Source organism: Cervus canadensis, chromosome X (assembly GCF_019320065.1).
Source record: "Cervus canadensis isolate Bull #8, Minnesota chromosome X, ASM1932006v1, whole genome shotgun sequence".
Lineage (NCBI taxonomy): Eukaryota > Metazoa > Chordata > Mammalia > Artiodactyla > Cervidae > Cervus > Cervus canadensis.
The window spans coordinates 10,990,277-11,010,557 of NC_057419.1; the positions used below are offsets into that span (position 1 = coordinate 10,990,277).

The following is a 20,281-nucleotide window of genomic DNA, read 5'->3' on the forward strand; positions in this document are numbered from 1 at the left end:
GAACAGTCTAGGTGGGAGACACAGATGGCCCAGACCTACCTCACCAAGAGACCCTTCCAGAGCCAGAGGAGCTGCTGTGAAGTCCAGAAAAGCACAATCATTTCGGATTAAGCTGAAAGCCGGAGATCTGGCTTAGTTCAGCATATGGCAGACATGGAGACAGAAAGGTGGCCTAGTCCTGAAAGTGCAGTGAAAGGGGAAGTCGCTCAGTCACGTCCGATTCTTTGCGACCCCGTGGACTATACAGTCCACAGAATTCTCCAGGCCAGAATACTGGAGTGGGTAGCCTTTCCCTTCTCCAGGGGGTCTTCCCAACCCAGGGATGGAACCCAGGTCTCCCGCATTGCAGGTGGATTCTTGACCAGCTGAGCCACAAGGGAAGCCCAAGAATCCTGGAGTGGGTAGCCTATCCCTTCTCCAGGGGATCTTCTGGACCCAGAAACTGAACTGGGGTCTCCTGCATTGCAAGCAGATTCTTTACCAACTGAGCTTTCAGGGAAACCCTGCCTGTTCCAAAAAAAAAAAAAAAAAAACCTATTGGATAGTTTGTATTTAAAGTATACAGTATAAAGTAACACAGCTTATGTTTCAACTGTGGTGTGTGTGTCCCCAGTTAGTAATACAGTTTATGTATATCGGAGTCAGTAATACATTTTGTGTATATTTGCATCTCCTCTCACACAAGACACATTCTGACTCAGACATGCACACACACATAGTTGAAACATAAACTGTTATTACTTTATAATGTATCAGTTCGGTTCAGTTCAGTCGCTCAGTTGTGTCGGACTCTTTGCAACCCCATGAATCACAGTACTCCAGGCCTCCCTGTCCATCACCAACTCCCGGAGTTTACCCAAACTCATGTCCATCGAGTGGGTGATGCCACCCAACCATCTCATCCTCTGTCGTCCCCTTCTCCTCCTGCCCCCAATCCCTCCCAGCATCAGGGTCTTTTCCAATGAGTCAGCTCTGCGCATGAGGTGGCCAAAGGATTGTATAGGTTAGATACAAACTATCCAATAGTTTTTTATTTCAATTTTCAGTGGCTTATAGTTGATTTACAGTGTTGTGTTAGCTTCTGCCGGATAGCAACGTGAATCAGCTGTTCATGTACATATATCCCCTCTTTTTTTAGATTCTTTTCCCATATAGGTCATTGTATAGTATTGACTAGAGTTCTCTGTGCTATACAATAGGTCCTATTACTTATGTGTTTTATATATAGAAATGTGTCTAATTGTGTCTAAATGTGTCCAGTCCTGGTCTAATTTATCCCTTTCCCCTCCCTTACCCTCTGGTAACCAGAAGTTTTTTTATTTTTATTTTTTCCACATCTGTGATTCTGTTTTTATTTTGTAAGATCATTTGTATCATTTTTTTTTTTTTTTAGATTCCACAGATACGAGATATCATATGATGTTTGTCTTTCTGTCTCTGACTTAGTTCACACAGTATGACAATCTTGAGGTCCATCCATATTGCTGCGTATGGCATTATTTCATCATTTTTTTATGGTGAATAATATTCCGTTGTCTATGTATACCACATCTTCTTTATCCGTTTCTCTGAAGATGGACATTTAGGTTGCTTCTACGTCTTGGATATTGTAAACAGTGTCGCTGTGAACATTGAGTTGCTTGTATCTTTTCAAATCATGGTTTTCTCCAGGCATATCCCCAGGAGTGGGATTGCTAGATCATAGGGTACATCTATTTTCAGTTTTTTAAGGAACCTCTGTACTGTTCTTCACAATGACTGTATCAGTTTACATTCCCACCAACGGTGTGAGAGGGTTCCCTTTTCTCCACCCCCCCTCCCCCAGCATTTATTGTTTGTAGGTTTTTATTGATGATGGCCATTCTGACCGATCTGAGGTGACACCTCATTGTAGTTTTGACTTGCTTCTCTTTAATAACTAGTGGTGTGAAGCATCTTTTCATGTGCTCTTTTGAGCCATCTGTATGTCTTCTTTGGATAAATGTCTATTCAGATCTTCTACCCAGTTTTTGATTGGGTTGTTTGGGTTTTTTTGATATTGAGCCACATGAGCTGTTTGTATACTTTGGAGATAGTGAAAGTTGCTCAGTCGTGTCCGACTTTCTTTGTGACCCCGTGGACTGTAGTCCATGGAGATCTCCAGGCCAGAATACTGCAATGGGTAACCTTTCTCTTCTCCAATTTTGGAGATTAGTCCCTTGTTTGCTTCATTTGCAAATATTTTCTCCGATTGTGAAGACTGTCTTTGCATTTTGTGTTAATGGTTTCCTTTGGTGTGCAAAAGCTTTTGAGTTTAATTAGATCCCATTTGCTTCTTTTCATTTTTATTTTCGTTACTCTAGGAGGTGCATCGACAAAGATCTTGCTGCCACTTATGTCCAAAAATTTTACAGTTTGTATGGAAACACAAAAGACCACAAGTCACCAAATTAATCTTGAGAAAGAAAAAGTGGATCTGGCAGAATCAGACTCTCTTACTTCAGAGCCACAGTCATCAAAAGAGTATGGTCCTGGCAGAAAAACAGAAAGACAGACCTGTGGAACCCAAGAGAAAGCCCAGAGATAAACCCATACACCCATGGTCACCTAACCTATGACAAAGGAGGCAAGAACTTACAGTGGAGAAAAGACAGTCTCTTCAATAAGTGCTGGGTAACCTGGACAGCTACGTGTCAAAGAATGAAATTAGAACACCCCCTAACACCATACTCAAAAATAAACTCATAATGAATTAAAGCCCTAACTGCAAGGCCAGATTCTGTAGAAGTCTTGCATTAGTTGCTCAGTCGTGTCTGACTCTTTGCGACTGTAGCCCACCAGGCTCCTCCGTCCACGGAATTTTTCAGGCAAGAATACTGGAGTGGGTAGCCGTTCCCCTCTCCAGGGGATCTTCCTGACCCAGGGATCGAACCCAAGTCTCACGCGTTGCAGGCAGACTCTTCACCATCTTAGGGCAAAGTGTAGGCAGGACACTCATAAATTGTAGCAAGATCTTTTTTGATCCCACAGTTGAGATATAAGCTTTGGAATTGAGCATGCCTACAAATGTCTTGAGTGTCGTCATTTGAGTTCTCTGGGTGTCCTTTCATGCGTCCAGAGCAAACATCATTTCTCTCTTTCTGGTGGTAGACGCTGGGGACTCAGGTGCTGACACATGATTTATGAGAAGCGACATCTTGGAACAAAGACAACCTCCACCCAGAGGCACACTGCTGGTTGAACCGGGCTTGGACCCACAAAACGTGAGTGAGCTGGGCATAGCGGTGTTATCCTGATCACAAGGGAGGGAGGCCTGTCTCCCCATCGCCCCCTCCCAGGTCCCACACTGACCTCTTCCCGCACACACATGGTCTGAGCCCTGGGGGACCACCGTGGTGCTCAGTTGCAATCGTAGCTGCAGTGGTTTATCTTCATTCCCTTGAATCAGAATATGTACGGTAAAGACGTCTTTCTGCAAAGCAGTTGTGGGTAGGCCAAAAAGGAACTGTTGCCTTTGACCAGAAAGAACCTGGGTGGAGCTGTGTTGATGAATCGGGGGCCGCCACAGAGTGGAAGGTACGAACTCTTCCAGCCTGGGGCCTGAAACTGGTACCCACAGGCCATGCGCTCGGGATGAACTGTCCACCACGGGGCAGCCCATGTCTTCTGGGTCGGACGCAGATGTATGAACCTCTGTATCATAAGGCTGCCCTGAGGCTGAAATGAAATAATCAGGGCCTGGCGTCTGGCATGACAGAGGTCTCACGTGTACACCCATCAACTTGCCAAACTCATTTTTATCCTGAGTATTATTAATACTAGCCCAGTGCCAGTATTGTTAGCTGTCTCCTCATTTTGTGAGTTCTTCAGGTGAGCCTTCAAAGACGAGAAAGTGGTACAGACTGTCACACACGGATATTAATTAACCACAACCTCATCTCGTATATCAGTTTACCGCCACTTGTAAATGAGTGAATTAATTAACCACAGACACATCTTGTGAATAAGTTTACTTGTAAACAAGTCAGTTAATTAACCATGGGCTATATAGTCCATGGAATTCTCCAGGCCAGAATACTGGAGTGGGTAGCCTTTCCCTTCTCCAGGGGATCTTCCCGACCCAAGGATGGAACCCAGGTCTCCCGCATCGCAGGTGGATTCTTTACCAGCTGAGCCACAAGGGAGGCCCAAGAATACTGGAGTGGGTAACCTCTCCCTTCTCCGGGAGATCTTCCCGACCCAGGAATCAAATCAGGGTCTCCTGCATTGCAGGAGGATTCTTTACCAACTGAGCTACTAAGGAAGCCAATTAACCAAAATTTTAAAATAGAGTGTTTTTAGTAGAAAATGGCTAGGTTTTTTTTTTAAATACAAAATGAGTTTCAACTATGAAATATAAATGTAGAAGTGACACTGGGTACCACTGACAATATTGTATGAGATTGGAGGTTTCCTTTTTTAAAGCCTGTTGAATCCTCATAAGCTTCCCTGCATGTCGGAAGCACCCAGAGTGTTAATGATGGAGAGCTGGGGGCACCCCCAGAGTTCCTGACTCTGTCCATCTGTGTAGGGCACAATCAATTCTATTTGCAAAAGTTCCCCAAGGGGTACTGATACTATTGCTCCAGGGACCGCTTTTAGAGCACCATCTAATATCAAGAAACATTTTTACTCCTGTTTCCGCGATATCCCTCTTTGTGGACGTTGAAGACTAATTTCAATCAAATAAAAAATATCATTGTTGCTCTCTCAAGTGTATGTGTGCATTAATTCCTTTGTCTGCATCTCCTAAACTGCGCAAGGAAAAGGATTAGAAGGTCAAAGGGAGTTTGGGAAGATGAGAAAAATAACTGGTACCCACAGGTCATGGGCTCTGGGATGAAAGGACTCCCAGTCCCACCATGATGAGCATCTTTCGGGAGGGAACACATTATTTTGACAGCAATAGCACCCCACAGGCCCCAGCCATGGGGAAACTCTCTGGACTGTGAACCTCCCGTCTCATGCAGAAGTGGATGAAAATGTCTGTGTCCATGGCCATGGGGTGTCTCTCTCGGCAGACACATTCTCAGCAGTGAGATAACTAAGCCCAGTTCCTATCGGGGTGATTTATCTGCCTCCATCAAGGGGAAGGGGAAAATCCCAGTTCCCTATTGAAATGTGGGTTAGTTGCCCCTTATTAAAGAGACAGTTTGAAAATTTCCGCAGTCTTAGACAGACCCAGGGAACTTTAAAGACATCTGCCCCACATTAAGGGCACTTCTCTTGTGCCGTGAGAGTGTTTACTCTGGAGTCGGGCTAGTCGTCTGCCCTAACAGGTGGAAAACGCTTACTTGATTTGCTAACTACGGTTTAGGGGTCCGAACTTGGCATGTTCAGCTAATGCAGGGGGCTTGAGGTGGTCTTCATGGCTTTTGTGTGGGCTCTTCTCCAGTTTTGGGAAGCCAGGTCTAACTGTAGCCCACCAGGCTCCTCTGTCCATGGGATTTTCCAGGCAAGAATACTGGAGTGGGTTGCCATTTCTTTCTCCAGTCAGCAGTCTGTTAATAAAAGAAACAAATGTCTTAAAACTCAGAGAATGGGACCAGGCCCCTCATCCATAAGATGTATTTTGGGATAATCCTGGCACCAGGCAAGTCATCCTGGGCCATAAAACGATTGACTTGAATCCATATTGACTTGAATCTGTATAGAGGCAGGTTACCATACAAATAGTTTCGTTTACATAGATTAGGGGAACAATGCCTGAGTGTTACACTGGTTTGTCAAGTGGGTTCTGAGCCATTATGCAGAACTGACTTGAAGACAGAGTCTGGGGTAAATGCATAGCACATTAACATAGCTTAAGACAGACATTTCCGTAAGAAATATGCACTGGTTACCTCAAGGTTTGAGAATAGTTAACTTCAGGTGGAACCAGGTGTTGTTATGGCAACACAGTATTTTAGGAGAAGCCTCTTTTTAAATTTGTATAGAGAAGGGAAAAAAATACATCACTAGTTTGTTTCCCCCTGCTGCTTAAGAGGGAGATAAAAAAATGTCTGACACCTGCAGCCCATGTCCTCCGTTTGGAGACCCCTGGCCTTCCTGCCTGTTACCCTCTCAGAACCCACGTCCCCTAGCACTGCAGGCAAGATGCTTGTCCACCGAGCCAGCAAGGGGAGTCCTCAGCACTGCTGTTGATAACAGCGTCAGTTGACTTGTTCAGTGACATCAGCGGTGTCAGAAACCACAGTCAACAACAGACACGGTCATGGAACCAACAGTGTTGGTCGGGAAAGCCCGAGCGTGGTCCCTGCCCTGCAGGCAGTCGGGAAGTGGGCCAGCACTCAGCCCGGGGTGGGCTCAAAGCTCGGGGCGGAAGACGGCGGCTTCTGGGACTCGTGGAGCCCGATCCCCGTGGCCCCGGTGTCAGGCTGCAGGGGCATCTTAGAAGCACAGTGCTCCTTGGTTTCCTAAGAGCAGGAAGCCAGGCTTCCCCCGCTGCTAGGAGAGGCTGCCTGACCACTTCCGCACCTGCTCACCTGCAGATATGCGCGTGTCTGTGTGCATGCTCTAGGGCTGTCTCTGCTGTACCTTGTCACGTGGCGGGGAAGCTCTGACACAGAGATCAAAGGTTCTCCCCCCTCCACCGAGGGGCCGGAAGCCAGCAGGTGCTCAATCGACGGTCAGTCAGGCTCGTGGTCAGAAGGGGAAAGGGTCTAAGTTAAGTTAAATGCAAGGCACATGGTTCTTCTGCAGGTTCCGGAATCTTAGACAGATGTTGCTGGTCCATGAGCAAGCTGGATGCAGAATGCCTTTATGCTCCTTAACTCTGTCTGTCTCTCTCCACATGGGCAGATTCTGAGACATCTAATTTTATGACTTTGGGAAAAAAAAAAAACCATTGCACCCGCAAATCCCTGCCCACCCCATACTCCGAGTACGCTGTGTAAAAATGTCTCCCACTCTCTCTGCTTAAAATGTAGTCCTCAGTCCAGAAACAGCATCATTCTACCTTGGGTTAGGAGGAAATTTTTCTCTTAAGATAAAACTCACATCTCTGGGATTCAGTCTCCCACCTGTAAGGAAAGACTGTAAAACACACTTTACATATTTTAATACATTTTGATAGACGTGTGACTTATATGTATTGATGTAGGGGAAAAAAATTAGAAAGAAATGTTGTATTCATTTCAAGTATGGCCAAAGCCACTACAATACTGTAAAGTAATTAGCCTCCAACTAATATCAATAAATGAAAAAAAATTTTTTGGAGATGGGAGGGAGATTCAAAAGGGAGGCGATATATGTATACCTATGGCTGATTCATGTTGAGATTTGACAGAAAACAACAAAATTTTGTAAAGCAATTATCCTTCAATAAAAAAAAAATTAATTAAAAGAAAAAAAAATATGCCCATCAGGGGACAAAGAGCTTACTCCATTAAAAAATAGAATATTAGAGAGGATGGTGATTTTACCTAAAATAAGTCAATCAAAAAAAACAAAAAACCTGCTATCAATGTTGCTTTTGCTTCTTGCACTGAAAATTGTCATGTCTAGTTTAAGATAAACTGCTTCACGTTTTTGTAACTAACGTAAGAGATGTTCATAGGAATAGTTAAAAATGAATGAGGGTCTTTCCTCAAGCAAGCAAAGGATATGTAAAGATTTTCATAATTAGACACTCAACGGCAGGAAAATACGATCATGATGTTCCAAGTACCAAGACTAATTTCGTAGCAATTCATCTTTATCACGGTTCAGCCTCACTGAAACAGACTCGAGAAATCTGAACCCCAGCTGCCCAGTCAACAGCTGATTATGTGATTCAGAGCAGTAACCCTCTTTATAAGGAACGCAGAATGCTATTCTGTAAAACAATTAGTTTGTCTGTCTTAAAATTAAAGTAGAATCCCTGAAGGACTCTCCTGAGAAATGTTTATTTTTGAGTAGTCTACCCACTGTCGATTAAAGCAGCTCTCTCCTCTGTAATCCATACTGCTGTTACCCCTTTAAAAGAGGAGCCTGTTAAGAAGACAGATGACGTAGCCATGATCGTTAGGCTTATTGTCCCGACTCTTGTTTCTGCAGTTATGTGCACAGTTTAAAAGGCACCTTGAGCCATGGTGGATGTTGGAAGCTCTTTGTCTTTCAGACTGACAGCTTGCGCGTGTGTGTCTTTAGTCGCTCAGATGTTCCCGAGTCTTTGCGACCCCCATGGACTGTAGCCCGCCAGGCTCCTCCGTCCTTGGGATTCTCCAGGCAAGAATGCTAGAGAGGGTTGCCATGCCCTCCTCCAGGGTATCTTCCCAACTCTGCGTCTCTTGCATTGGCAAGTGGGTTCTTTACTGCCGAACCACCAGGCAAGCCTCGGAGTCACATAGCAACGTACCTCGAATCTTCTCCTTTGGGTTTTGTTGATAAGGTGCCACTCCAGTTGGCACTGGATCACCCTGCTTTTCCAGGAAAGAGCCCCGCGTGAGTCCTGACCTACCTGCTGTGAAGCTTCACCATAGTGAGGAGTGCCTGCCCTCGGTCCCCTCTCTGGACCTGGTGTCTGATGTCACGCCAACTTGGCACCATGAATTTGTGCCCGGAGTCACTCTAGCGGAGCACCTCTGTACCTGGGGCCATGTCCCCAGACCTGCGTGCAGCAGCTGTGTGTTCACTCGGGTCTTCTGTTATCAAGCTCTGGCCATTTGTAAAGCTGTTCGAAAGGATGGGAAACTCCTTAGGTGCATAGGAATGCGGTTGGATCTAGTATTCCTGTGTTATAGAAAGGGATATCGCTACCAGCAACAGAAGCTTTCTTGGCAGAGCTGATATGACGTTTGCGTTTTCAATGAAGATGACTACCAGTCCCCTGAGGCTTCTCTGGTCGCTCAGACATAAAGAACCCACCTGCAAGGCAGGTGAGACAGGAGACATGGGATCGATCCCTCAGTTGGTGAGACCCCCCCCACCCCGGAGAAGGAAATGGCAACCCACTCCAGCATTCTCGCCTGGAGAATCCCATGGACAGAGGAGCCTGGCAGGCTGCAGTCCACGGGGTTGCCAAGGGTCTGACATGACTTAGCAGTTAAACAACAACAATAAACAGTCATCAAGTGACCAGCACGTGGTCCTGGATCTTAGAGCCTGGGGCTGGAGTTTGATCAGTAAGCAGACAGTCTCTGTGGGTGGTTTGCGGTAGGCAGAAGCCCTTTCTCTGGGAAGTGTCCTAGGTGAGCTGAGTTTCTGAGGAGTCAGCTAGGCTGGAGACAGCAGTGGAGAGACAGAATAAGGAGGAGGGCTTTCAGGCTGAAGGAACATTCCCTCCACAGCTTCAAAGGGGATGCAGAGACGGAGTTTTTTGTAAATAGATCAGTGGCTACATGATGAGGGGTTAGGAAACAGCCTCACACACCACACTCTGGAATTCATTGTAACAATGTTGAAACCTGTTAGAAGTGTGAAGGTTATTTGCAAGGCATGCTGACATAGTGAAAGTGGCTCAGTGGGGTCCGACTCTTTGCTATACATGGGCTATACAGTCCATGGAATTCTCCAGGCCAGAATACGGGGGTGGGTAGCCGTTTCCTTCTCCAGGGGAATCTTCCCGACCCCAGGGATCAAACCCAGGCCTCCTGTATTGCAGGCGGATTCTTTACCAGCTGAGCCACCAGGGAAACCCAAGAATACTGGAGTGGGTAGCCTATCCCTTCTCCAGCGGATCTTCCCAACCCAGGAATCAAACCAGGGTCTCCTGCATTGCAGGCGGATTCTTTACCCAACTGAGCTGTCAGGGAAGCCCTTGCAAGGCGCAGGTAGTGCATCCGTGCTCTGTTGTTCTTTTGGGGTCTTTTTTGACCCCAAATACATTATTCAGGCAGGCTCCTTTGTCCACGGGAGAAGGTGGGTCAGGGTGGCGGAATGTTGAACCTCCACTCCAGGGCTTCGGGCATCCCCGAGCCGGAATTATGAAAGAGGATTGACGAGTCCGATGCTCAGGAGGAAGGTCTGAAAGGCTGGGAAGACACCTGTGGAAAGGCTTCGTTACACAGAGTGTAACACACAGACGCACTCCTTACAGGGGGCGGGGAGTGTTTGCAACGCTGGAGCTTGAGCCAGGGGTGACTTTACTCCTGGGGGACACGTGGTGATGTCCCGGGACATCTCTTTTTCTTAATTATTGTTTTTACATTTTTATTTGCATGGCCATGTTAGGTGTTCTTTGTGGGACAAGGGAGCTCTCGTTAGACGGCACAGGCCCAATAGTTCTGTGGTACGTGGACTTTTTTGCTCCCCAGCATGTGGTATCTCAGTTCCGTGGCGGGGATCGAACTCGGGTCCCTTGAAGCGCGGGGATTCCTAACCCCTGGGCCACCAGCGACGTCCCACATGTCGTATATTCACACATGTACGTGGAATCTAGAACAATAGTACAGATGAACCTGTGTGCACGGCGGGAAGAGAGGGCACAGATGTGGAGAATGGACTTGTGGGTGCTGCAGGGGGATGGGGAGGCTGAGATGAGTTGGATGAATTGAGATGAATTGAGGAAGGAACGTTGATGGATGCACACGACCGGGTGTGCAATACCCAGCTGGTGGGAAGCTTCTGTAGGGCACATGGACCTCAGCCCGGGGCTCTGTGTTGACCTTGGCAGGTGGGGGTGAGGCTCAAGGGGAAGGGAGATTCAAGAGGGAGGGGACGTGTGTATACACATGGATCACGTTGTCCTTCAGCAGGAACCAAGGCAACATTCTAAAGCCGTTATCATCCAGTTAATTTTTAAATAAAAGCATGGTTAGAAATTTGAGACTCAGCTTTGCTGCCTTGTGTAGCTGGCTTGCCGTCTGGCTCCCTTCCTTATTTCTTGTTTCACTTAGTTTTTTCTTGTGTGTTTATCTAGGGCTTCCGTAATAGCTCAGTTGGTAAAGAATGCGCCTGCCATGCAGGAGATCCCGGTTCGATCCGTGGGTCGGGAAGATCTGCTGGAGAAGGGACAGGCTACCCACTCCAGTCTTCTTGGGCTTCCCTGGTGGGTCAGCTGGGAAAGAATCCGCCTGCAATGCGGGAGACCTGGGTTCGATCCTTGGGGTTGGGAAGATCCCCCTGGAGAAGGGGAAGGCTACCCACTCTAGTATTCTGGCCTGGAGAATGCCATGGACCGTATAGTCCATGGGGTCGCAAAGAGGAGGACGGGACTGAGCGACTTTCACTTCACTTCAAACATTTCTCTGGCTGTGTTGGGTCTTAGTTGTAGCACTCAGGACCTCCCTTGAAGCATGTGTGATCGTTCCTTGCAGGGCGCAGGCGTCTCAGGCTCAGTAATTGCATCACAAGGGCTCAATTTCTCTGCAGCGTGTGGGATCATGGCTCCCTGACCAGGCATTGAACCCGCATGCCCTGCATCGGAATGTGAAGTCCGAACCACTGGACCTCCAGGGAAGTTCCCCCCTGCCCCCATTCCTTCTTTTGATAAGTCAGCTTATAGCATCTTTTCTGTACTGGGCTGAGGAACAAGAGCAGGGGTCAGCAGAGTTTGGCTGATGTCACATGCTGACCACCCAGCGGTGCAGAGAGAGAGAGGTGGACAGAGGATTCAGGGCAAGGGAAGTCATGGGTAGTCACGGTGGGGTGTTTGCGTCTCGTCTTGGCAAAGTGGTTCTGCCTCTGCTGACCTTGTGGACACGTGAAGAGACTCCAGCAAGACGATGCCTGTGTCAGGGTCCCCGCCGATGCTGAAGCTTCCTAGGAAGGCGGTTAGCTACCAGGAGTCCTGGACGTGGTTGGGGGAGTGCTTCCAGCTGTCCCCGCCCCAGCAGGGCACACCCCGGGGCCTCCTCCGTCGACCTCTCGAGGGATCGTCCTGATTTCTTATCTCTGACTGCCCGCCCCACAACATTCACCTCCATGTCTGAGCCACTCAGACCCTCTCCAGTCCACTGGGCCTGCCTGTTTGCTAATCCTCAGGGGGTACCAGCTAAACCTGGGAACATCCAACCTGCATTTGGGGTATTAAGAATTGGGTAAACACAGATCAACGAGGGTCTGGATTTAGGCTTTCAGGCTTTAGGCTGGAGAAGCCAGTCATCCAAAGGGTGCATTTACAGAGGACTTTGAGGAACCAGACGGCAAAGACACTTTCTGGATCGTTGACCTCTCTGCCCGCCTTATCTCCTGGAGACCTTGGGTCTCAGGTATTCAATCTCCGATACTATGCTCTCTGAACAGAGTCACTCCTTTCTGTGTATGACGCTCCCCGACAGCCTTACAAGGCAGACGTTTGTGCCTGAGAGAAAGAAGAAGAAGAAAAAATACTAGAGAGATGAGGTCACACGTTAGAAGAAAAATAAGGCGGTCATGGAGTTACCTATGTATCGCTTTGTCTCCAGCATGAAGCAGATACGTTGCTGTTGAACGGTTGTATCCAGTGACCCCACAGAGAGTCACGACTCCCATTTCCCTGACAGCTGACGTATTTCTTACGGTTGGAACATTCATAACAATTACAGATCTGTTCCATGAGCTGTTCTTTCACCATGCACATATTTTTTGTGTGTCAACACATGACGGTATCTTGTTGGCACATTCGGATGACATATGCTCAGTGATGTCATGCTCTGGAAGTTGAATCCAGATGCAACATATAAAGTCATCATATATTCATGGGCAGAGGGGGGAGGTTTTGTTTTGTTTTGTCTTTTTCTTTTGACAGTTATTCTCTATTACTCTGTTCATGACTGTTAGTAGAGTAGTCCAAGATCCCTAGGTTTTATTCTCGGCCGTCACCAAAAATCAAGCTTCGTCCTAAAGTCATGCAGCTGCTTATTTAGTTTGTATGTTAGCCCTCAGCTATGATCTGAGTCCGTCCCGTCTGCGGGGTCGGTCTGCGCAGATGTCTGATTCACTCCTCCGGAGAGGGTCATCTTTCTGCTTCCGGTGCTTCCTGGGGGAGGGAGCAATTAAATTGCCCTGAGGTCCAGTTGAAGGAAAACTTGCTCGTGAAGTTTCGCGGAAAGTGGGATAGACTCACAAAGTCCATGAAGCTTGGGGGTTGGTGACCTGAGGCGCTGGGCCCTGCAGCTCCTCACAGCAAGGGTGGGCAGCCTTCTGCCCACCTCTTCTGGAAAGACAATCCAGAAGTGTATCTTGTTTCTGCTTTTTTGTTCTTGTTGTTGAGTTACTGGTTTTTAGTTTTGTTTTTTTTTTTTTTAAGGGAAATCCTGAGCGCACACATTGACCCACGTGTTGAGAGGCCAAATTCTATAAAACTTTTTCCTGGCCGTTGAGAGATGAGCTTTTAGTGCAAAGATAAGAGCTTATTGGTACAGTCAGTGAAGGAAAAGGAAGAAATGGGCGTCACGCACTTTCCCGTTAACGACCAGAAAGCACGGTTTACTGTGTACCTAGGGACACAGAATAACTTTCCTCAGCACATATGCCCATCGCGGTTTTCATAGAGTCTTCTGCTTGCAAAGTACCTGTCTTTCAAGGTAAAGTTTTTTTTGCTGTTAGAATTTTTTCTCAAATACAGATTATAGTATATGTATATGGTGTGTGTGTATGTGCAACTGTTTGTGTGTGTATATATACACACACACACACACAATTTATATATATATATAATATATATTTTTATATATATACATACACACGCTATTTATATATATATACATACACACACTGTTTATATATATATGTGTATATATATATATATATGAAAGTGAAAGTGAAGTCGCTCAATCCTGTCCAACTCTTTGCGACCCCATGGACTGTAGCCTACCAGGCTCCTCCCTCCATGGGATTCTCCGGGCAAGAGTACTGAAGTGGGTTGCCATTTCCTTCTCCAGGGGATCTTCCTGCCTCAGGGATCGAACTGGGGTCTCCCGCATTCCAGGCAGACGCTTTAACCTCTGAGCCACCAGGGAAGCCCCATATATGTCTATATATACCTATATATATATATCTACACCTATATATATAGGGCTTCCCTGGTAGCTCACACAATGAAGAATCCGCCTGCAATGCAAGAGGCCCCAATTCAATCCTGGATTGGAAAAAAAAAAAAATATATATATATATATGCACATATGGATAATATACATGTGGATAATAATAGGTAGAGGTGTGTATATATATATTTATGAATATATATGTATGTACATATATTTTTGTTGCTGTTCGGTCGCTCAGTCGTGTCTGACTCTTTGTGACCCCATGGACTGCAGCAGGCCGGGCCTCCCTCTCCTCCACCGTCTCCCAGAGTTTGCTCAAACTCATGTCCATTGAGTCGATGATGCCATCCAACCATCTCATCCTCTGCCACCTCCGTCACCTTTTGCCTTCAGTCTTTCCCAGCATCAGGGTCTTTTCCAGTGAGTCTTCTCTGAGCACCAGGTGGCCAAAGTGTACATACATATGTGTGTGTATTTATGTATATGTGCGTGTATGTGTGTGTATGTATTTAGCATCTCTCTGTGTATGTGCTTTCCTGGTGTGTCCATGGTAGGGAATCTGCCTACCAGTGTTGGAGGCATGGGTTTAATCCCTGGGTCGGGAAGATCCCTTGGAGAAGGAAATGACAACCCACTCCAGTATTCTTGCCTGGAGAATCCGATTAACAGAGGAGCCTGGTGAGCTACAGTCCGTGGGATCGCCAAGAGTCAGAGACAGCTGGGTGACTAAATGATGACAAACGGATATGTACCTCAATAGATGCCTGTATGTGTGTGTGTATATGTGTGTGTGTGTGTGTGTGTGACATGTATACACACAGCATAACTTTCCAAGCTTTTGGGGATGAACCCCCCCCGCCCCACCACTGCCCCGGAGAAGGAAATGGCAACCCACTCCAGCATTCTTGCCTGGAAAATCTCATGGTCAGAGGAGCCTGATAGGTTACAGTCCATGGGGTCGCCAAGAGTTAGACACGACTGAGCAACTTCTCTTTTTCACTTTCTTCTGGTTCACTGGGATGACCTCTCGGGACTCGTGGGTTGTGAAGCCAGCTGCCATGTTGTGCAGAGGCCCAGGGCTTGTGAGGAGACCCGTGTAGAAAAGAACGAGATGTCTCGAGGTATACCCCCCTAGCCAAGCTGAACCCCCGGGGGTTTCAGCCAGCACACAGCTTGCCAGCTTGAGCCATGAGAGAGCTGCCTTTGGTTAACTTTCTGAGCTGCCAGCTGCCCGTGGTGTCTCAGACTTCAGGATCAGCCCCAAGTGGTACTTGTGACCATCCTTCACATCTGGGTGTGCGGGAAGGAACTTGACTGGTCTGATGACAGCTTTTCCCCCATCTTCAGCCCCACGTTGTCATATTTCAGCACTGCTGGTTCCAACACAGGGTGCTGCTACTTTTATTTGGGGCCCCCCCGAAGGCTACCACCTCAAGGAAAAAATATTTTCTGGCCTGAGGCTGAATACCACACATTTAAGAAACACAGTCAGGAACTTACTCTGGACATCAGGAGTTAATCTCTTTGTTTATCCTTAAAATAGAGCTTCTCCCTAGAGTAGTCATGTTCAATTATATGTCATCTCTGTTATTTCTGGTGCAGTGAGGATTAAAGGCCCATCATGATGACTTTGCAGAGAGGCCAAAGTTGCCCTTACTTACTTTTCTCAGAATAGAGAGCATTCATCAGGGGGCAAAAATAATAATAATAATAATAATAATAATAAAACTCTCATGAAATTATGAAAAGTACACAAGGAAAACATTAAAGGATTATATTTTAAAGCCTCGGGACATAGAATATTATTCCTTATAAGAAGGTCCCTTGGTATTGGGATTATTTCCTGGAATGCTCATGATTTATTTGACAAAACCACCTAATGAGCAAACCGCAAATAAGCAGATAATAAGGGCTTCAGAGAACACATGTTGGTTTTTTGCCCCCCTCAGTGGGGTTTGCTTGTAGCCTCTAGCACTCTCCCTTATATCAGAACCATCAGTTCTCAAGTAAAAGTGTCACTGGCGATTTGTTAAAACAGCATGTGATTTGCACAGCACTTCCAGGCAACTGTGTGAAATGGGTACAAGGTCGTCCACCTGAAATGCAAGTCAAGCTCAAACGTCAAACAAAGGAAGTTCCTACAAGACACAGCAGCGGATTCCAAAGTTTCTTCTCGTGTAATTTCCCTCCTAAAAGATGCTCTTTCAAAACCAAGAATTCTGTGGGGATTCTGTGCCACTGAAACTGTAAGCCATATTTGAGTCACCACGCAGTCATTGATTGTCCAGTACTGCAAACTGCTCATATCTGTGTCCACGGTTGGGTAGGGGCTGTGGTTCCTAGGGCTTCTAAAACTTTCAGTTCACTTCACTCGCTCAGTCGTGTCCGACTCTTTGCGACCCCATGGACCGCAGCACGCCAGGCCTCCGTGTCCATCACCATCTCCTGGAGCTTGCTCAAACTCATGTCCATTGAGTCAGTGATGCCATCCAACCATCTCATCCTCTGTCATCCCCTTCTCCCGCCTTCAATCTTTCCCAGCATCAGGGTCCTCTCCAATGAGTTGGTTCTTCGCATCAGGTGGTCCAAGGATTGGAGTGCATAGGGTTCCCTTTTCTCCACATCCTCACCAGTGCGCGTTTGTGGCCGTTGACGGTAGTCCTTCTCACAGCTGTGTGATGACATCTCATTTTGGCTTTCTGTGCATTTCCCAGATGAACAGTGATGCTAAGCATCTTTTCACGTGTCTGTTGTCCATCCACTTGCCTTATTTTGGAGCATCTCTGTGCAAGTCCTCTGTCCATTTTAATGAACGCATTTATCGTTGGCTGTGCTGGATCTTCCTTGCTTTCCATGGGCTTTCTCTAGTTGTGGCGAGTGGGGAGCTACTTCTCATTTCAGTGCACAGACCTTCTCACTGCAGCAGCTTCTCCTCTTGCAGAGCGCGGGCTCTAGGCATTCAGGCTTCTGTAGTTGTGGGACACAAGCTCAGCAGTTTCAGCGGGCGGGCTTGGGGGTTGTGGCTCTCAGACTCAGCTGCTTCACAGCGTGTGGGATCTTCCTGGACCAAGGATCAAACCCGTGTCCCCTGCACTGGCAGGCAGATTCTTATCCACTGCACCACCAGGGAAGTCCCTCTGCCCATTTTTTAAATCTTTTCTTTCTTTTTTTTTTAAATGTCAAATTGTATGAGATCTTGTATATTTTGGACATCAAACCCTGATTGAATCTATCATTTGCAAATATCCTCTCCCATTCTGTAGGCTGCCTTTCTTTTTTTTTTTTTTCATTTTGTCAATGGTTTCCTTCACTGTGCAAAAACCTTTCAGTTTAATGTAGTAGGAAATGGCAACCCACTCCAGTATTCTTACCTAGAGAATCCTGTGGATAGAAGAACCTGGTGGGCTGCTGTCCATGGGGTCGCACAGAGTCGGACACGACTGAAATGACTTAGCATGCATGCATGCATTGGAGAAGGAAATGGCAACCCACTCCAGTGCTCTTGCCTGGAGAATCCCAGGGACAGAGGAGCCTTGTGGGCTGCTTTCCATGGGGTCGCACAGAGTCGGACATGCCTGAAGTGACTTTAGCAGCATGGGTTTATTGATCATATAAGCATGGGTTTATTGATCATATAAGCGTGGGTTTATTTCTGGGCTGTCTGTCCTGTGCCATTGATCTATGTGTGTGTTTTTGTGCTAGTACCATACTGTTTTGATGACTGTAGTTTTGTAGTGTAGTTTCAGGGCCTATACCTCCAATTTTGTTCTTTCTCAAGTTTGTTTTGGCTGTTTAGGGGTCTTAGTGTTTCCCTATAATTTTAAAAGTGTTTGTTTTAGCTCTGTGGGATGTACCCTTGGTATTTTGATAGGGATTGCATTGAATCTGTAGCTTGCTTTGGGCAGTAACCTCATTTTAACTATATTAATGTTTTTAGTTCATGAGGATGATATATCTTTCCATTTATTTGTGTGATATTCAATTTCTTTTATCAGTGTTTTAAGTTTTCCAAGGACAATTAGTTTACTTCCTTGGTTGGATTTATTCCTAGGTATATTTTATTCTTTTGATATACTTACAAATGAGCCCCTCTTAAAATTTCTCTTTCCGATATTAACAGTTCATTTTTAGTGTAGGGGAAAACAGCAGGTTCCTGTGTGTTAATTTTGTAGACTGCAACGTTATGAAATCTTGATTTTTGCAGCAACGTGGATGGATCTAACGGCCTGATGCTAAGTGAAACGTTAAAGAAAGACAAATACTGCCTAAGCTCACCTATATGTGCAATCCAAAAAGCAAAACAACAAAATGGGAACAGTCATAGGTACAGAGAACAAATGAGTGGCTGTCAGAGGGGAGGAAGCAGTGGATGACATAGGTGAAGGGGATTAAGGAGGGCAAAGCTCCAATTAGACAGCGTATTAAGCCATGGGGCCATAATTACAGTGTAAGGAATATAGTAAGAAATATGATGAAAACTTTGCGTGGGGACAGATGGTTACTGGACTTGCTGTGTGGATCATTTCACATTGTATGCAAATGTCAGATCCCTGCATAGTATACCTGAAATTAACATAATAGCATATGTCCCCTGTGAGAAATAAGAAAAACACGTGAGCCAGAGGCAGAGGGCATGGAGGAGTGGATGGAATTGAAATCCTCTGCCTGGTAAAAAGGGGGAAAAGGAGTGACAAAATGCTAACTCTAGGGGGGTGGGAAAACAAAACAAAAAAACACTTTTGTTGAAAACGTCAAGTTTCTTCCCAGCGTGATATGTATGGCTAGTTGGTCCCGAAGGAAGAAGAGTGTTTTTTTATTTTAAATTTGCATCAGGCAATTTGGTGATGAGTCCCACTATATCTTTAGAAGTTCAGTTCAGTTCAGTTGCTCAGTCATGTCCAACTCTTTGTGACCCCATGAACCGTAGCACGCCAAGCCTCCCTGTCCATCACCAACTCCCGGAGTCCACCCAAACCCATCTCCATGGAGTCAGTGATGCCATCCAACCATCTCATCCTCTGTCATCCCCTTCTCCTCCTGCCCTCAATCTTTCCCAGCATCAGGGTCTTTTCCAATGAGATAGCTCTTCGCATCAGGTGGCCAAAGCATTGGAGCTTCAGCTTCAGCATCAGTCCTTCCAATGAATATTCAGGATTGATTTCCTTTAGGATGGACTGGTTGGATCTCCTTGCAGGCCAAGCGACTCTCAAGAGTCTTCTCCAACACCACATTCCAAAGCATCAATTCTTCGGTGCTCAACTTTCTTTATAGTCCAACTCTCACATCCATACATGACTACTGGAAAAACCACGGGCTTAATTATTGATGATTGCAAGACGCCTGTTCAGTTTCTCTTTACCAGGGTGAAGAAGGGACAAATGCATGCTGGGAAGGGGAATGGGATCCTGGTGTCTTCCTCCTGAGGGATGTTTACAGGAAGACGCTGTTTTCCCATCTTGCGTTGACTGAAGTTCGGCAGCCTGTCTAATCTTTGCTTTGTTTTCTACACCCAAGGACCTTCTCTACTTGTCAGCTTTGCAAGTTTGATCCCTTCCTTAAGAAAAGACCACCATTCTCAGTGTATGTCACCTAGGATAATGGGATGCTAGATGTTGTCTCTTGCACTTACGCAGGATTCCAGTATATGTGACGTCATTTTACTGGAAGAGTCAATGCAGGTGTACATGGAGGTGTGCGTGTCGATGTAATTACATCAGAACATTCACACTTGATCACTTCTCTTTGAAGGAGGTAAGAAAATGTCCACATAGTTACTTTTTCTTTTTCAAATTTTTTTTTTTTTGTATTGAAGGATAATGGCCTTACAGAACTTCGCTGTTTTCTGTCAAACCTCACCATGAGTCAGCCACATGTATACATATATCCCCTCCCTTTTGGACCTCGCTTCCATCTCCCTGCCCATCCCATCCCTGTAGGTTGACACAGAGCCCATTTGTGTTTGCTGAGCCATATGGCAAATTCGCGTTGGCTATCTTATTTTACGTATGATAAGGTAAGTTTCCCTGTTACTCTCTTCATACATCTCACCCTCTCCCCCTCCCCCCAAGGTCCATAAGTCAATTCTCATTTTTAAATTAGTTTTCTTTTTTTTTTTTTTGTTTTTTTTTTGCCTGTGCTGGATCTTCCTTGCTTCACTGGCTCTCTCTGGTTGTGGTGTGTGGTATGCAGGCTTCCCGTTGCCGTGGCTTCTCCTGTTGTGGAACACGGGCTGTAGGTCTTCACGGGCTTCTGTCGTTGTGGCTTACGGGCCCGGGAGCACAAGTTTAAGTATTTGCGGTGCATGGGCTTAGTTGCTCTGCAGCCGGAGGGATCTTCCCAGACCAGGGTTCGAACCAGTGTCCCATGCATTGCAA

The 20,281-nt window shown here is 46.2% G+C and overlaps 1 protein-coding gene across 3 annotated transcripts in view; it reads left to right on the forward strand.

Moving 5' to 3' along the window:
- LOC122434556 overlaps positions 1-20,281 on the forward strand; it is a 456,430-nt gene that overhangs the window by 316,617 nt on the left and 119,532 nt on the right. The window contains exon 2 of one of the 3 annotated variants that reach the window (XR_006267408.1): positions 3,130-4,126. The exons of the other annotated variants lie outside the window; for them this stretch is intronic. The gene's annotated coding sequence lies outside the window, so the exon portion shown is untranslated. Of the gene's footprint in view, positions 1-3,129; positions 4,127-20,281 lie in introns of those variants that run through there. 3 annotated transcript variants of the gene reach the window in all.